Consider the following 14,903-nt stretch of genomic DNA (forward strand, 5'->3'; position numbering starts at 1 on the left):
GGCAGGTGCGTCAGAGAGACAGCACAAAGACATCAGAGCTGTCAGGCAAACGGCAGGAAAAGACAAAAGTCTTTTATGACCGTCCGGGCAGGGCAGTGCGTCTGAGGACATAACCCCACTCCTCCACCCCACCTACTCCCAGGCGTAATGAACACAGTAGAGATGGGCCGGGTGAGGGGTCAGGCAGAAAGGCCTGCATGCCTCAGTGCTCGTTAGAGGAGAAGACCTGTTGGCAGGCTGGACAGTGAGTGACCTCTACGTGCCAGGGAGCCGTCTGCTGGGTCACCAAATCCTCTCTGTTATGCTCAGACGACCCAAACCCGGCCTTTTGTTTCAGCTTCTATAGGCACAGAAAAGGAACAAAACAGTCACCGAACAACTAATAAGGCTTTTGCTGCTGAATAACTGGCAAAACTGTCTGATTTAGACATAAAAGGACTTTTTTCATACGTTGGGCGCATGTACGGATACAATAAAACGTTTTGCTTGTATGTGCAGAGGTGGGTAGAGTAGTCTAAACGCATACTTAAGTAGAAGTATTCTTACTATAATTAAATATTCTCTTTTGATTAGAGCCAAAAAGCGTTCATTGGAGCAATGCCATAGAAGAACCACTTCTGGTTCCCTTAAGAACCTTTTAGGTGGATTGTAAACGACATGTGTGAATGTCATCTGTTCTTCTCTTTTTTGATCTCTAAAATAGAGCGAGGTGTGAGCAACAGGAAAGCAGTCCACAAGCTGGACCAACACAACAGAATCAAACGAAATCCAAAAAAAGAGAATTCACAAATAATTAGAACAAAAGCGGAGCAGAGGGAAAAGTACGCTGCCTTCATCAATATATTTATAAAACTACACATATACACCATTGTGCAAAAATCACAACCCCCCCCCCCCCCCCCCCTGTTTCCTGTCAAATTGCCCATTAAGTACAAGCTATTCATAATGTAATGCTGAACAAAACCTTGTATCTCCAGAATGGTAACTTCACAGGAGGAGGGAAAAACATACTTTACTTTTAATGTAAGTCAATGGAACCAGACTTTTTTCCAAGTCATTTTGGGATATTTCTTTTAGTCCATTCATCATGAAATTTACAGGCTATGTAAAGGACAACAGGCATATTCAAATTAGGTCAAAAACTGAAAAACGACAAAAATGGAGATACGAGGTTTTGTCCTGACAGCAGCGATATATTTAACAGTAAACTACACAGAGGCCTCAATAACTAGATATCATTTTTAGTTTCCTTTTATTAGAGCTTCCATTCTTCTCGGGAGATTTGCTTTCAATTTTTTCCAAAGAAATCTGCAGGGATAGATTTTTCACACTTCCAAAGTTCAGTCTTAGAAGTTGGTTATGTTTTCCAACTAATCCCATTCAGTGATGTTGAGGCCTGGACTATGGGGTGGTCAGTCCACTGTTCTGAGAACACCAGCATCTCTTAAAGATGAAAACTTAGTGTTTATCTGATGGGGACAGTCTTGGTCTCTCCCAGGTCTTCCAGGTGGTTGTTAGGAGTCCCATTTTCTCTGTATTTTGTTAATGATTTTAATGACTTTTTCATTTATTTTCCTTTGACTTTCTCCTTCGTTATGCGAGTGAACTGTCTTATCTCCTCAGAAACATCAGCTGAAAAATGAATAGCTTGTGCTTTATGGTGGTTTTGACCGGAAATAAAGTAAATCAGTAGTAATCTTTGGCTTTTGCACAGTGAAAGTATCCAAATTTTACATGTAACTGAGTGGAACTTGTTACTAGCCACCTCTGTTTACATCTTTATGGTGACCGTCTTTTAATGCTCACCCACTTTCACATTGTCTTGTGCATCCTATGCCAGACGTTACATTATTTTCTTACATTATATAACTAATGCATATGGATTTTCATCTGAATATAAATGTATTCTGCCCTAATCTTCACAATAATCGAATCCAAGTGTAACATGACAATCATCTTTGATAATAACACAGAAGTGCAACTTATTTTAAAAGGAAACTCTCACAGACTGCATTGTTGATGCTTTAGCGGAGGAACGCGGGTTTGTCTGAATGCTGCAAGTTTGGTTTATATCACTTTTGAGAAACTTTGGGATAAAAATATTTTCCTACATCCTGTTTTCATTCTCATGCTTTCAGTTTTCCAGGTTTTAGTCCTCTGCCGGCCGTTCCTGCTCACACACATTTCTGCTACTTTGTGGAGAACTTTCAGGGTTTTGCATTTTTTAACTGAAAAATGCTTTTATGATTTTGTTATTTTAGTCATTTGTACTTTTTGCTTCCCGTCCCCCACTTTTGTTGTCTGAGCAGTCGTGGGCAGATTCAGGGAGAATCTGTGAGATTTAGGAAACAGGCACGTGTAGATAATTAAGCCCTGAATGAAAGAATAAGCCAAAGGTTAGAAAACTGAAATATGCAATAGATGACTGGGTAAATGGTGTTTGTGTGTTCTTATTTTGTCCAAAAAGCTGTACAGAAACTCGTCCTTACTTAGCCATTTACATTTGTAACGTGCTAGCTGTTGTACAGTTTCCTTTGATTATGAACTGAATTTTTGATGTCCATAAATATTCCTTGGAATAAACAAATCTAGTTTGATAGAACTTGTTTCTGTCCTCGAGTTGAACTTTGTCATAGTTCCTCTGGAAGTACAGCGCTGCCTTTTACACAAAACAGCTGAAGACTACGGCAAAGAGTACAGATCAACTATTGTCTGTAAACTTCTGTGGGCAGTTATTGTATTTACTGCCCCTCTTGTACGGGGTGGGCGATAAAATGGTATCATTATCACGATAATGCCACAAAATGCTTTTCCATGCATCATGGGTAAAGCTTGTACTTAACACTGAACAACGAGACCATTTCATTTTGACAAGGTGGTCCTATTTTATTCAGCGTAACCTTTCTAGCCTTTACGGTAGCTTTAGCGGCCTGCGAGGCTTAGACCAATCGCATGTGTTGCAAATATCACACATGATGCTATTCAGCCAATCAGATCTGTGCATTACGATGAGCCCTGAGACTCGAGTGAGTGACGCCACACAGGGGAGGGACGAGGCGAGAAACAGCAGTCAGAGAAGAAAGTGAGTCAGAGGGAAGTTATTCCACATGACGTGATCTAAAAAGAGAAAACTGACAGTAAATGTTGTTGAAATCTGACCGAACTGGACTTTATTTGATCTGATGTTCAGTAAATGTTGGTGAAATCTGACCGAACTGGACTTTATTTGATCTGATGTTCAGTAAATGTTGGTGAAATCTGACCGAACTGGACTTTATTTGATCTGATATTCAGTAAATGTTGTTGAAATCTGACTGAACTGGACTTTATTTGATCTGATGTTCAGTAAATGTTGTTGAAATCTGACTGAACTGGACTTTATTTGATCTGATATCCAGTAAATGTTGTTGAAATCTGACCAAACTGGACTTTATTTGATCTGATGTTCAGTAAATGTTGTTGAAATCTGACCGAACTGGACTTTATTTGATCTGATGTTCAGTAAATGTTGTTGAAATCTGACTGAACTGGACTTTATTTGATCTGATATTCAGTAAATGTTGTTGAAATCTGACCGAACTGGACTTTATTTGATCTGATATCCAGTAAATGTTGTTGAAATCTGACCGAACTGGACTTTATTTGATCTGATGTTCAGTAAATGTTGTTGAAATCTGACTGAACTGGACTTTATTTGATCTGATGTTCAGTAAATGTTGTTGAAATCTGACCGAACTGGACTTTATTTGATCTGATATTCAGTAAATATTGGTGAAATCTGACCGAACTGGACTTTATTTGATCTGATGTTCAGTAAATGTTGTTGAAATCTGACCGAACTGGACTTTATTTGATCTGATGTTCAGTAAATGTTGGTGAAATCTGACCGAACTGGACTTTATTTGATCTGATATTCAGTAAATGTTGTTGAAATCTGACTGAACTGGACTTTATTTGATCTGATATTCAGTAAATGTTGTTGAAATCTGACCGAACTGGACTTTATTTGATCTGATGTTCAGTAAATGTTGTTGAAATCTGACCGAACTGGACTTTATTTGATCTGATGTTCAGTAAATGTTGAAACTGACCGAACTGGACTTTATTTGATCTGATGTTCAGTAAATGTTGTTGAAATCTGACTGAACTGGACTTTATTTGATCTGATGTTCAGTAAATGTTGTTGAAATCTGACCGAACTGGACTTTATTTGATCTGATGTTCAGTAAATGTTGAAACTGACCGAACTGGACTTTATTTGATCTGATGTTCAGTAAATGTTGTTGAAATCTGACTGAACTGGACTTTATTTGATCTGATATTCAGTAAATGTTGTTGAAATCTGACTGAACTGGACTTTATTTGATCTGATGTTCAGTAAATGTTGTTGAAATCTGACTGAACTGGACTTTATTTGATCTGATGTTCAGTAAATGTTGTTGAAATCTGACCGAACTGGACTTTATTTGATCTGATATTCAGTAAATGTTGGTGAAATCTGACCGAACTGGACTTTATTTGATCTGATGTTCAGTAAATGTTGTTGAAATCTGACTGAACTGGACTTTATTTGATCTGATGTTCAGTAAATGTTGAAACTGACCGAACTGGACTTTATTTGATCTGATGTTCAGTAAATGGTGTTGAAATCTGACCGAACTGGACTTTATTTGATCTGATATTCAGTAAATGTTGTTGAAATCTGACTGAACTGGACTTTATTTGATCTGCTGTTCAGTAAATGTTGAAACTGACCGAACTGGACTTTATTTGATCTGATGTTCAGTAAATGTTGTTGAAATCTGACCGAACTGGACTTTATTTGATCTGTTTGAATGTTCAGTTGTCGACTGTATAAGATGTTGATATTCCTACTCGGCTACTTCAGTAAACAGTATATGGCACTAAGTCATATTGCAAGTTAGTCATCATCATGATGTTCTGGACCTTTGCTTGAGGAAATTGTCTCTAACTGGACCTTCCTGAATTTTAGATATCTGGAGATATAAATGCCATAAAATGAATAAAATGCATTTTTAGCGCAATAGCCCAGTGTTGCCTAAATATTCTGCTCTTACAGTGAATACATCGCTGAATGTTGACTTGAAATATCAGGCAGTTCTAAACATTAAGATCTGTTCATCTGTGCTGATATTGGCCCACTGATTTGTCTTTTCCAGCTTAATAGATTCAAGATTCAAGAGCTTTATTGTCCTATGCACAGCGGAAACAGGCAGTTACACTGTACAATGAAATTCTTACTTTGCTGTTCCTCCATTCACCAAATATAATCTTAGAAAAAACTAGAAAACACACTGAATAAGTAGGAATACATTAAAAACAATAGTGAAAAAAAAAGTACCGTCATATGTGCAAAGTTGAAAGAAAAATTAAAGTTATGTGTGCGTGTGTGAAAGTACATAGAGCAGCGGGTTATAAAGTGCATGTTGCAAGTAACGGATGTAAACAGTAATAAACCTCAAAGAAACCAAACATTGTAATATGTATTATGTATCATGAAAACGTCTTCAAGTACTGTGATATTTTTGCCATATCGCCCACCCTATATTGTACTTCGTCCTTGCTGTTGTTGAGTCTCTGTGCTGGGTGGACACACATAAGAGTACAGAAGAGTTAGGCCTTCCGCCCCCCCCCACCCCCTCTCTCGCTCTTCTGACTGGTGGCAGGCAGCCAGCCTGTTAGGAAGATGAAGCTCCAATCAATCAGGCCTTGGCGGGTGGGGCGAAGGGTTCAGGAGCCCCCCTGGGCCCAGCCCTCCCTAATTACCCCCAGGCGCTGCTGCTTCAGCACATGTTCTGGGCTGTCTGGTCCCACCACAGCCATGCTCCTAGTGTATGTGTGCACAGGGCGCAGACAGATGGGAGACCACGGGGACCTCTCGTGTGGACCATCTGGGTCCCAAGAACATAAACTAGAGAAAGGGCAAGGCTATGAGGATTTGGCCACTACCCTTACATCACAATGTACTCAGCAGGTTAAAGGAAAACCCCAGCACTTTTCCGCGTAGTGTCTTATCCACCGTAGCGTAGAGTCGATTATCAGAGATAATATCAGAGAGTTATTTTGAAATGTGTCCTTGTACTGAGTAAAATAACAAAACCTGTTGAGTAAAACAGTATCAGAAGTTTTTACCATAGTAAGTGACCATGTTACAGTGGTATGCAAAAGTTTGGGCGCCCCAAATAATGTTTGGTTACTGTTTAAGTGAAGATATAACACATCCTACAACAACGACAACAACAACAACAACTACTGTTATATGAGTTTCTGCTTTATATGAATATAATATAAACAGTAAGTGCTATATATGAGTAGACTATGCAATCGTATGCAAAAATTTGGGCACCCCTACATAATTGCACATTTTGTTGATTTTCTAAGTGAAAATAAGTACGTTTTTCTTACGCAGAACACATTTTTTATTCCAGTATAAAAAAATGAACTTTGCAGGACAAATTGCCGAAGAATGCCACATTATGTTATTTTATTTTCACCCATTTAAAGCAACAAAACATACAATTTGACTGAGGTTGTTCAAACTTTTGCATTCCACTGTATATAGATGCCAAAGACAGACATCAGGAGGATTCCTTCAAATGCACATTAAAGGCTGTTATTTAATTTTATGATGCAGGACGGGTTTTATTGAGTTGTGCACAAGCATCACAATTAGTTAGTCAAGTGCAGGTCAGAGTGTGGGCCTGTGCAACCTGTTACTGCCCTTAAACAATGCAGGTGTAAACATCTTCAAGGTATTCCTCAACGCCCCAGTTCAGCCCTGCCAAGCCCGACTGCGCGAACTAACATTCTTGTACTGCGAGTGAACTTTTCGACGAAGATGGGAGGAAGTATTAATGATCATGGAGGGAGGGGAGAGTGCTCATCAAGCTTAATGATGGAGAAAATCCCCCAATTAGAGCCTTTTCCTGCAGGCCAGGATGAGTTCAACGAGGGGATTAGGGCCCAGGCCGGGACCCAGCAGCCACTGTCCACTGGACACGTTGGCACGAGGGCCAGGCTGGGGCCGAGGGTAGGCATGCGTTCAGCTGCGCTGGCACAAAGGAACCATGGGAAAAGAGCAGCCCATCTACTGAAAAATGAGCTTTTGTTGGGATTGATGGTAGAAACTGTGCTTGTTCCTTCTTTTTTTCCCAGCTCAGGCTCCTACCAGTTACACACAGGCAACATTTGTTTGGTAAATGTTTCATACATGAACTGTACTACATACAGTAAGTGCTTCCTATGAATATACAATATACAGAAAACGCATTATCGGAATAGACTATACAGTAAATATTTGATATGAATATCATTTGCGCAGAAAGTTTTATATATGAGCAGAAAATACAGAATATAATTCATACAGTAAGTGATTTATTTGGATATGTTTTATACAGTGTTATTTATATGAATAGACTATATACAGTGATTTATAGGAATATAATTTGTACAGTAAGTGATTTGTTTGGATATGTTTTATACAGTAAATTATTTATATGAATATAAGTTATACAGTGTTATTTACATGAATAGACTATATCGCTGTCGGAAGAAAACCTTGTGTCTCATATCCCAATTTTGTCATTTTTCAGTTTTTTGACATCATTTACCTGTTGCTCTTTTCATCGTGTGTAAATTTCATTAAGAAAGGACCAAAAAAAAAAAGACGTCTGGTTCCATTGACTTACATTAAAAGTAAAGTAGGTTTTTTTCCTTCTCCTGTAAATTTATCATTTTGGAGATACAAGGTTTTCTTCTGAGAACAGTGATATACTGTGCTTTATATAAATGGTCTATGCAATAAATGCTTTATATGAATACACTATATACATTAAGTGGTTTGAGTAAATAGACTATATTTTTTGTTGTTGTCTAGACGTGTCCAGTTTACTTGGTTTTTGGATATTTCCTAGTGTTTCTATACAAAACCTTGGCCTTCCTTGTAGGACTGAAAATGATCTTCTTCGTTTTTAGTGACACGTGAAGAAACTTTGCAGTTGGTCAAGTTCTAAACTAATGAGCAAAGTGCCAGAACACACAGTGCTGAAAAGTACAAAACATAATCAAATATGTTGAAAATAAAATACTTCCATGATAAATCATGACAGAGCATGTCTTATTCATTTAGCCAACATGCCTGGTCATGAACAATGACATAAAAATATCACCCAGATGCCTTCAGTCACACATCTGGCTGCCAGAGACGGTACATGGACCTTAAGCTAATCCTTGACCTCGGTCAGTAAGAAGATTGATGCCGAACGTTGTATTGTCCTCTCACGGTCCTCTTCTGCTATTTCTAAAGTCTGCGTCTAGACAGCTTTACCTTCCACTGGTCCACAGCTTAGACATGAATACAGTTAAACACTGAATATATCCACAGGACTGGATGGAACACTCAGAACTTTTTGTGCTGAATGCTGAATAAACTGTCCTAAATGCATTCAGTGGTGCCTTTAATTGAAGGGGATATCTAGTCATTCAGAACGGTTTGGTGTGAAATGTGACATTCTAGAGAAACCTACAGAGTCAGAATTGTTCGCAGTGGTGGTGATAGGAACCAGACGTCTGAAGAGTTTGGTACCTTTAATAGCGATAGTTCTCATTAGATTTAAACACGTCTGGGCTCTTGGTGGTCTTGGACAGTAAACAAAATGCCTATATTTGTGTTGTAGTCATGGCGACCCCTGGTTCCCATCACCACCGCTGTAAAGACATCTGAGTCTCTACAACCAACGACTTCAAACCAAAACACTCTGAATGAATCTGTTTACATCTCAATGACTAAATTATTCATAAACTGGGAAAAAACAGTGAATGTAATGATGGCTAACTAGAGTACACATCAAAAATTAGCATTCCGGCACCTGTCACGATCATTAAATGGTAATAAATGACACTGTTATATTAATGAACAAAGTCCCATATGTCAGTGCTATGTCGCAGGGTTCAAATAAATTGTTTTTTTTTTGTTGTTGTTGTTGTTGTTCCCAAAATACTGATTAAACCATTGGTTTACGTTGCGGTGTCTGGTTTATACTGCTGCAATCTACATTTATTAATTCCATTAATAAAAAAAATCCATACGATTAATAACATGACAAGCATTTCCAGCGAACTTTTGAATGTAGTGTAGCCTAAATGAGATATTGGCTGGGACGCTATTTTATACTACTTGTCAAGTCAAGTCAAAGTTTATTAATATAGTGCTTTAATTACAACAGGTGTTGCCACAAAGCAGCTATAGAGAAAAATCCGGCTCTGAGCCCCTGTGAGTGTCGCCAGAAGAAACACTGGAGGAGCAGGTGTCTACAAACTTCTGGCCAAGTTAAAATACAAAGAAAAAATACATAGATTTTATATGATATAAAAGCAATACGCAGTATGTAGGCCTACTAGATAATCATAGAAAAAATGTAAAAGAATACTTAATGAAGGCAGACGTGGTTATTTTGACCACTGCACTCCAAAAAGGCAAATGAGACGGGCCGTCTCGCACCTCTGGAATGCTGCAGAGAGCCAAAATAACAGGCCTACAGTAAGAGACACTCATTCACAACTCTTTGTTTTTCAAAAGAACCACACTCTACGCCACTGCTGGTATACAGATGAGCTGAAACTACTGTGGCGTAGCTGGGAAAAATCCCTGCTGTCTGATCACGGAGATTAGTAGAGCGAAAATGAAGGGAGGGGGGGTTAATGGTTTACTTCATGAATCACTCATGAATCCCCCACAAACTGCTTGTATTCATTAAGAACAATTAAATCTCTAACGACTAATTAATTGCGTAATCTATTATTTGGCTCCCTCCTTCACGGCCTCCGATGGGGCCCAGGCTGGAGTTAACAGGCTGATTGGGATGACGCGTTCCGCAGGACGGATAATAAGGGAAAAGAGCGGAATTAATTGGGTTTGATTAAGGGAGCTTTTCAATGGGACAGAGCTTTTTCGCATGACATAAGTGGAGGTCAGCAAGGGAGAGGGCGGCGGAGGTGCTGGATTTGTGGGCTGGCGCCAGTTTTTCGTGCCCTCTTTTTCTTCTGCGCCAGTGAAGAAGAGCACTTTTTTTCCTTTAAGGCATCACAGCTAGATTAGATTAAAGTTATCAGTTAAGACAAACGGATTAATGAACAAAAGTGTCATTAAGAATATTTGAAAGGAACTGATTTAGGAAAGAGTTACAGGACTGTGCAAAAAGTCAGAGACTGCTCTATTCAAAACGACCACAAGTTATGCATTATTCATTTCTGAAGAGATTAGACATAGGATCACCCATTTGCATAAGGCAGGAGAAAACAGTGAAAAAACAAGACATTCCAAAACTGGAGCTCTGGAAATGGGATTCCTGACAACCACCTGGAAGACCTGGTAGACCACCAAAACTGCCCCCATCAGACAAACAGCACTTAAAGCTTTCATCTCTGAGAGAGAGGAGAACATCAAGCTGCTTCAGATCTGAAAACATCCACAGGTGTTTTTGTCCATCCTTCCACTGTGAGAAGACCACTCAGCGCTGTGGGTCTGAAAGGACATGTAGCTGATCAAGAAGAACCTCGCTGAGAAAAGGAGACGGACACATCAAACAAAGAAGCTGAACGATGGACTGACCACCCGAGAGTCCAGCTCTTGCTGTGAATCTCCTGTTTCACCCCATTCCAAAAGGTGTTCTACTGGACTGAGATTCGGTGCCTGGAACGGCCACTGAAAACATTGAACAGAGTCTTGAAGCTAGTTTGAAATGACTTTTGCTTTGTGACCTACACATTGTCATGCTGGAAGTAACCATTAGAAGATGGTAAGTTCTGGACATGAAGGTATGAACATAGTCAGCAACACCTCTCAAATAGGCTGTGGCATTCAAACCATGACTGATTGGTACTAACATTCCCCACACCATTACACCACCTCCACCAGCCTGGACTGTTGACGCAAGGCAGGTTGCATCCATGGATTCATGCTGTTGGCACCAAAGTCTGACCCTACGATCTGTGAACCTCAGCAGAAACCGAGATTCATCAAACCAGGCCACATTTTGCCATCGTCTGCTGTCCAGTTTTGGTCAGCCTGTGCCCACTTCAAACTCAGCTTTCTGTTCTTGGCTAACAGAAGTGGAACCTGTTGTGGTCTCCTGCTGCTAAATTCGAATAATAATGTTAATAATACAAAAATATATGTGAATATATGCATCTGAATATATATATTACACAGGTTCAATTATATAAAACCTATTTACACACAAGATTTCACTCCATTTCTGTGGAGTGACTCTAAAACTCACCCTCAAACATCAAACTGATGCAAGTGATCAGTGCAAGTGGGTTTGTAATCTAGTCACAGTGTAATCTGCAGGCCGCAATGCTGACCGAGCCATGCACATGCCATCGCAAGCCTAAAAATAGAAACAAAACCTCCACCTTTTATGAACTGCAAGCATGCATGTATAACAAGATTACTGGTCACAAAATTGTCACAAACGTGACAAGTTTAGATGGGACTTATTCCTGCTCCCTGTTAGTTCCTGGTGGTGACAGCTGGCTTCCAGTTCAGGGCTTCACCGCCATCTAGGGGTGAAGTCAGATAAACACGGCTTTTCTTTTAACCCTGTGCTGAAACCTTGTGTTTCAATACTATTATTAACATGCCCTTGTAAACTTGCCCTCTTTCCTTTCCCCAAGGGCTATTTTATCTCTATATTATCTCAGGTGTAGTCTGTTAAAATAGCCAACTGAACGTCGAAAGTTCCAGATAAAAGCTGTACATAAGCCAGAGCAACAATTACCTGAAAAATGAAGTAATATTGAAATATTTTACTAATAATGCCTGCACAGACTTGCATGCAGGGGTGTAGCTAGATCATTTAGAATGGGGTGGCCAGGCAAGGCCCAGAGATTTTACTCGGGTGGCACACAAAAAAAAACAAAATAAAACAAACTTTCCGGATTAAAATTCCATAAAAAGTGATGCACAATTTTTTGTACAGAACCAAAATATACACACATACGACAGTACATCAATATAATTGTTGCTGAAAGTAAACCTAGCCAGACAACTTAAGGCTTATGATGAAGACTGTCCAACAGGAATGTCTCTCAGATCTTCTCCTATTGGACAGGCTTGACATTGGGCTTAAGTTACCTGGCTAAACTAAGAAATCCTGCTTTGTGGACTACCCCCCTGAAAGACAAACCTGTGTTGATATAACATATTCAGCCATAAGGAAATTAAATATTTGAAAGTAAATTAAATTAAATCACTTATTTCAGGGTATAAAACTAAGAAAAACATTTCCTACATAGAGGCCAGAAGTTATTCATTCAGGCTACAGGTCCAACGTCTGAAAGCTAATCAATCATTACTGCATAAAAGTAACGTACAACACATATTTAAAATAGAAATGAGTTAACATGATAAACAGTTACAGCTGACTAATCTTTGGTTAATTCATCTTATCAATGCATAGCAGACCTAATGTATTCGCTCACCTGTTTACTGAATAAATTATCCAACCACAGCAAGATACACAGTTATCAGACTCTTATGACCGATTAACTACCCTGGCAGATTTTCCCCTTAAAGCATCATTAATACTGTATTAATGGTGATTGACTGTCTCACTTTCCATAACTGGGGTGGCCATAAGTGGAGCCATGCTTCATTCTAGGGTGGCAACCACCACCTCTTGGCTACTCCTCTGCCGGCATGAATTCCATGCTGGTCTAAACTGGTTTTTGACATCATTTGAAAATACCTGTTACCCTTTACATTGTACATAAATTTCATGATGAACTGACTGAAAAAAAACAGCCCAAAATGACTTGGAGGAAAGTCTGGTTCCATTGGCTTACAGTAAATTATGGTAGGTTATTTCTTCTCCTGTAAAGCTACAACTTTGGAGATTTTCCTCCGACAACAGCGTTATGTTGGTCTGGTAATGGATTAGCTGGTCACCCAGCATGGTCATAGATAGCACGCTAAGGGCTACACAGCTAACAGCAATATAAAGAAGAGCAGTGCACCCCAGCTCTCATTTTGGACCTCAAGCTACACAAAGCAAACTTAAAAAGCTTGTGTGTGTTATTCTCAGACAAGTTCTGGACAGAAATCAATGTAATTCAGCATTTTTCCAAATGTACGACGATATCAGATGCTGTTTAACATTAAAACTGTTACGGGACGGCAGGGAGGTGGACCCAAGTGCAGAACTGAAAGCCAGTAAAAAAGGGAAGTAAGGGGGCAATGGAGTGTGTGTTTGACGTGGCCAGTGAGGTGACCTGGACCCAGGTTCGAACCACTGCTGTGTTGATCGGCAGTCAATGGCGTTGCTGCTGTGCCACTGGGACGCACAGGTGACCACGGGCTAAGCACCTCAAGGAAGGGGGAAATGAAGAGGTGGGGAAAAACAGCAAACAAAAGAAGCAGCGTGCTCAAACGAAGGCTGAGTCAGAAAAAGGGAAATAAAAGATCAGAAAACAAGACACTTTGTCTGTGATTATGAGAGGAAGGTCAGTTTTAAGTTTTCTGTTTGCTCACATCACTTGTTCAAGCCTTCTTTTGAGCTTTTAAGTAGGTTTGGGGCAGTTTCTCAGTTTCCCCTCTACAAAGGTGTGACAAACAATGGCGTTTGCTGCAGCCTCAAGTCGGAGAGCTCACAGGCGTATTGAGTGAGCCTGATTAGTTCGTGGCCCCTTGCTGCCGTCGCCCTCTGCTGGCAGCAGGTGGTACAGGCTGGGCGCCTTGCTGCCGTCGCCCTCTGCTGGCAGCAGGTGGTACAGGCTGGGCGCCTTGCTGCCGTCGCCCTCTGCTGGCAGCAGGTGGTGCAGGCTGGACCCTTACAAAAACAGTCAGTGAACCCAATATACTTGCTCTGTGTTTGAGTTAAACTTTAAAGGAGAAGTTAAAGCAGGAAATGACCATTTTCAACCTTTGCATGTTCAGCTACAAAGTGAGAACAAACATGGAAGCCTCCATGAAAGCAAGTATTATTAGCAACAAGCTAGCCAGACGGCGGCGGGACGGATGTCCAGCTTATGCGTCTCAGAGCACGACGTCTTCCTCTCGGCCTTCTTTAATAAGGACGTGTGAAGGACGTTTTCCTGAGTCTGACGTCATTTTAAAGCAATTAAAAATACAAGCACTGCTCACTGCTGCTCATCTCACTCTGACTGGACTCACTTGGTGCTCGTTGTCATGGTAACATCTATGCTAAGTGGTTCACTATACATGCGCATCATTTTGGATCGGATTACTTGAAGTGTGCATGTAAACGAAGATTTTCCATCAGATTGTTGAGTAGAGTGAGTATAAACACCTCAGTCTGAATCTGTAATAGGAATGTTTTCAATCAGATTGACAAACATCTTTGCATGTAGACACAGCCAATGTGAGCCATGTTGATTCTGCTGAGCACCATCCTAACTTTCCAAGTAGCAACTCCCAGCCAAGAGAAGGTTTCGGAGGGTGGAAATTCCGAGTTAGGAGCTCTATTCGAAAGCAACATTAGTAGTGCTACTCACTTTACACCGTATTATAAATATTAACCAGACATTTCCAGAAAGAAATGACTATTTATTTAGTTTTTTTATGTATTCTGAACTGTTTAAAACTATATGAAACAAATAACACAAATTGCAGTGAACTGTTCGATCCTGCACAGCAATACAAAATAGATTAGACAATAATGCTCATAATTAAAGGCATACTAATAATATCGCTCAAACTGAAAAACAACGTCACAATGCCTCAATATCACGGTACACTGGTACAGATGACATCACCCAGCATATATCTCGGACTTCTCCAACAACTCTTTGCTTTACGTTTTCTTAGCTAACTAATTCGCTTGTCGAGGCTTCCCTTGTCCTGCAAGATGTGGCTTCAGAGT

The sequence above is a fragment of the Pygocentrus nattereri genome, chromosome 15 (assembly GCF_015220715.1).
Source record: "Pygocentrus nattereri isolate fPygNat1 chromosome 15, fPygNat1.pri, whole genome shotgun sequence".
NCBI classification, from domain to species: domain Eukaryota; kingdom Metazoa; phylum Chordata; class Actinopteri; order Characiformes; family Serrasalmidae; genus Pygocentrus; species Pygocentrus nattereri.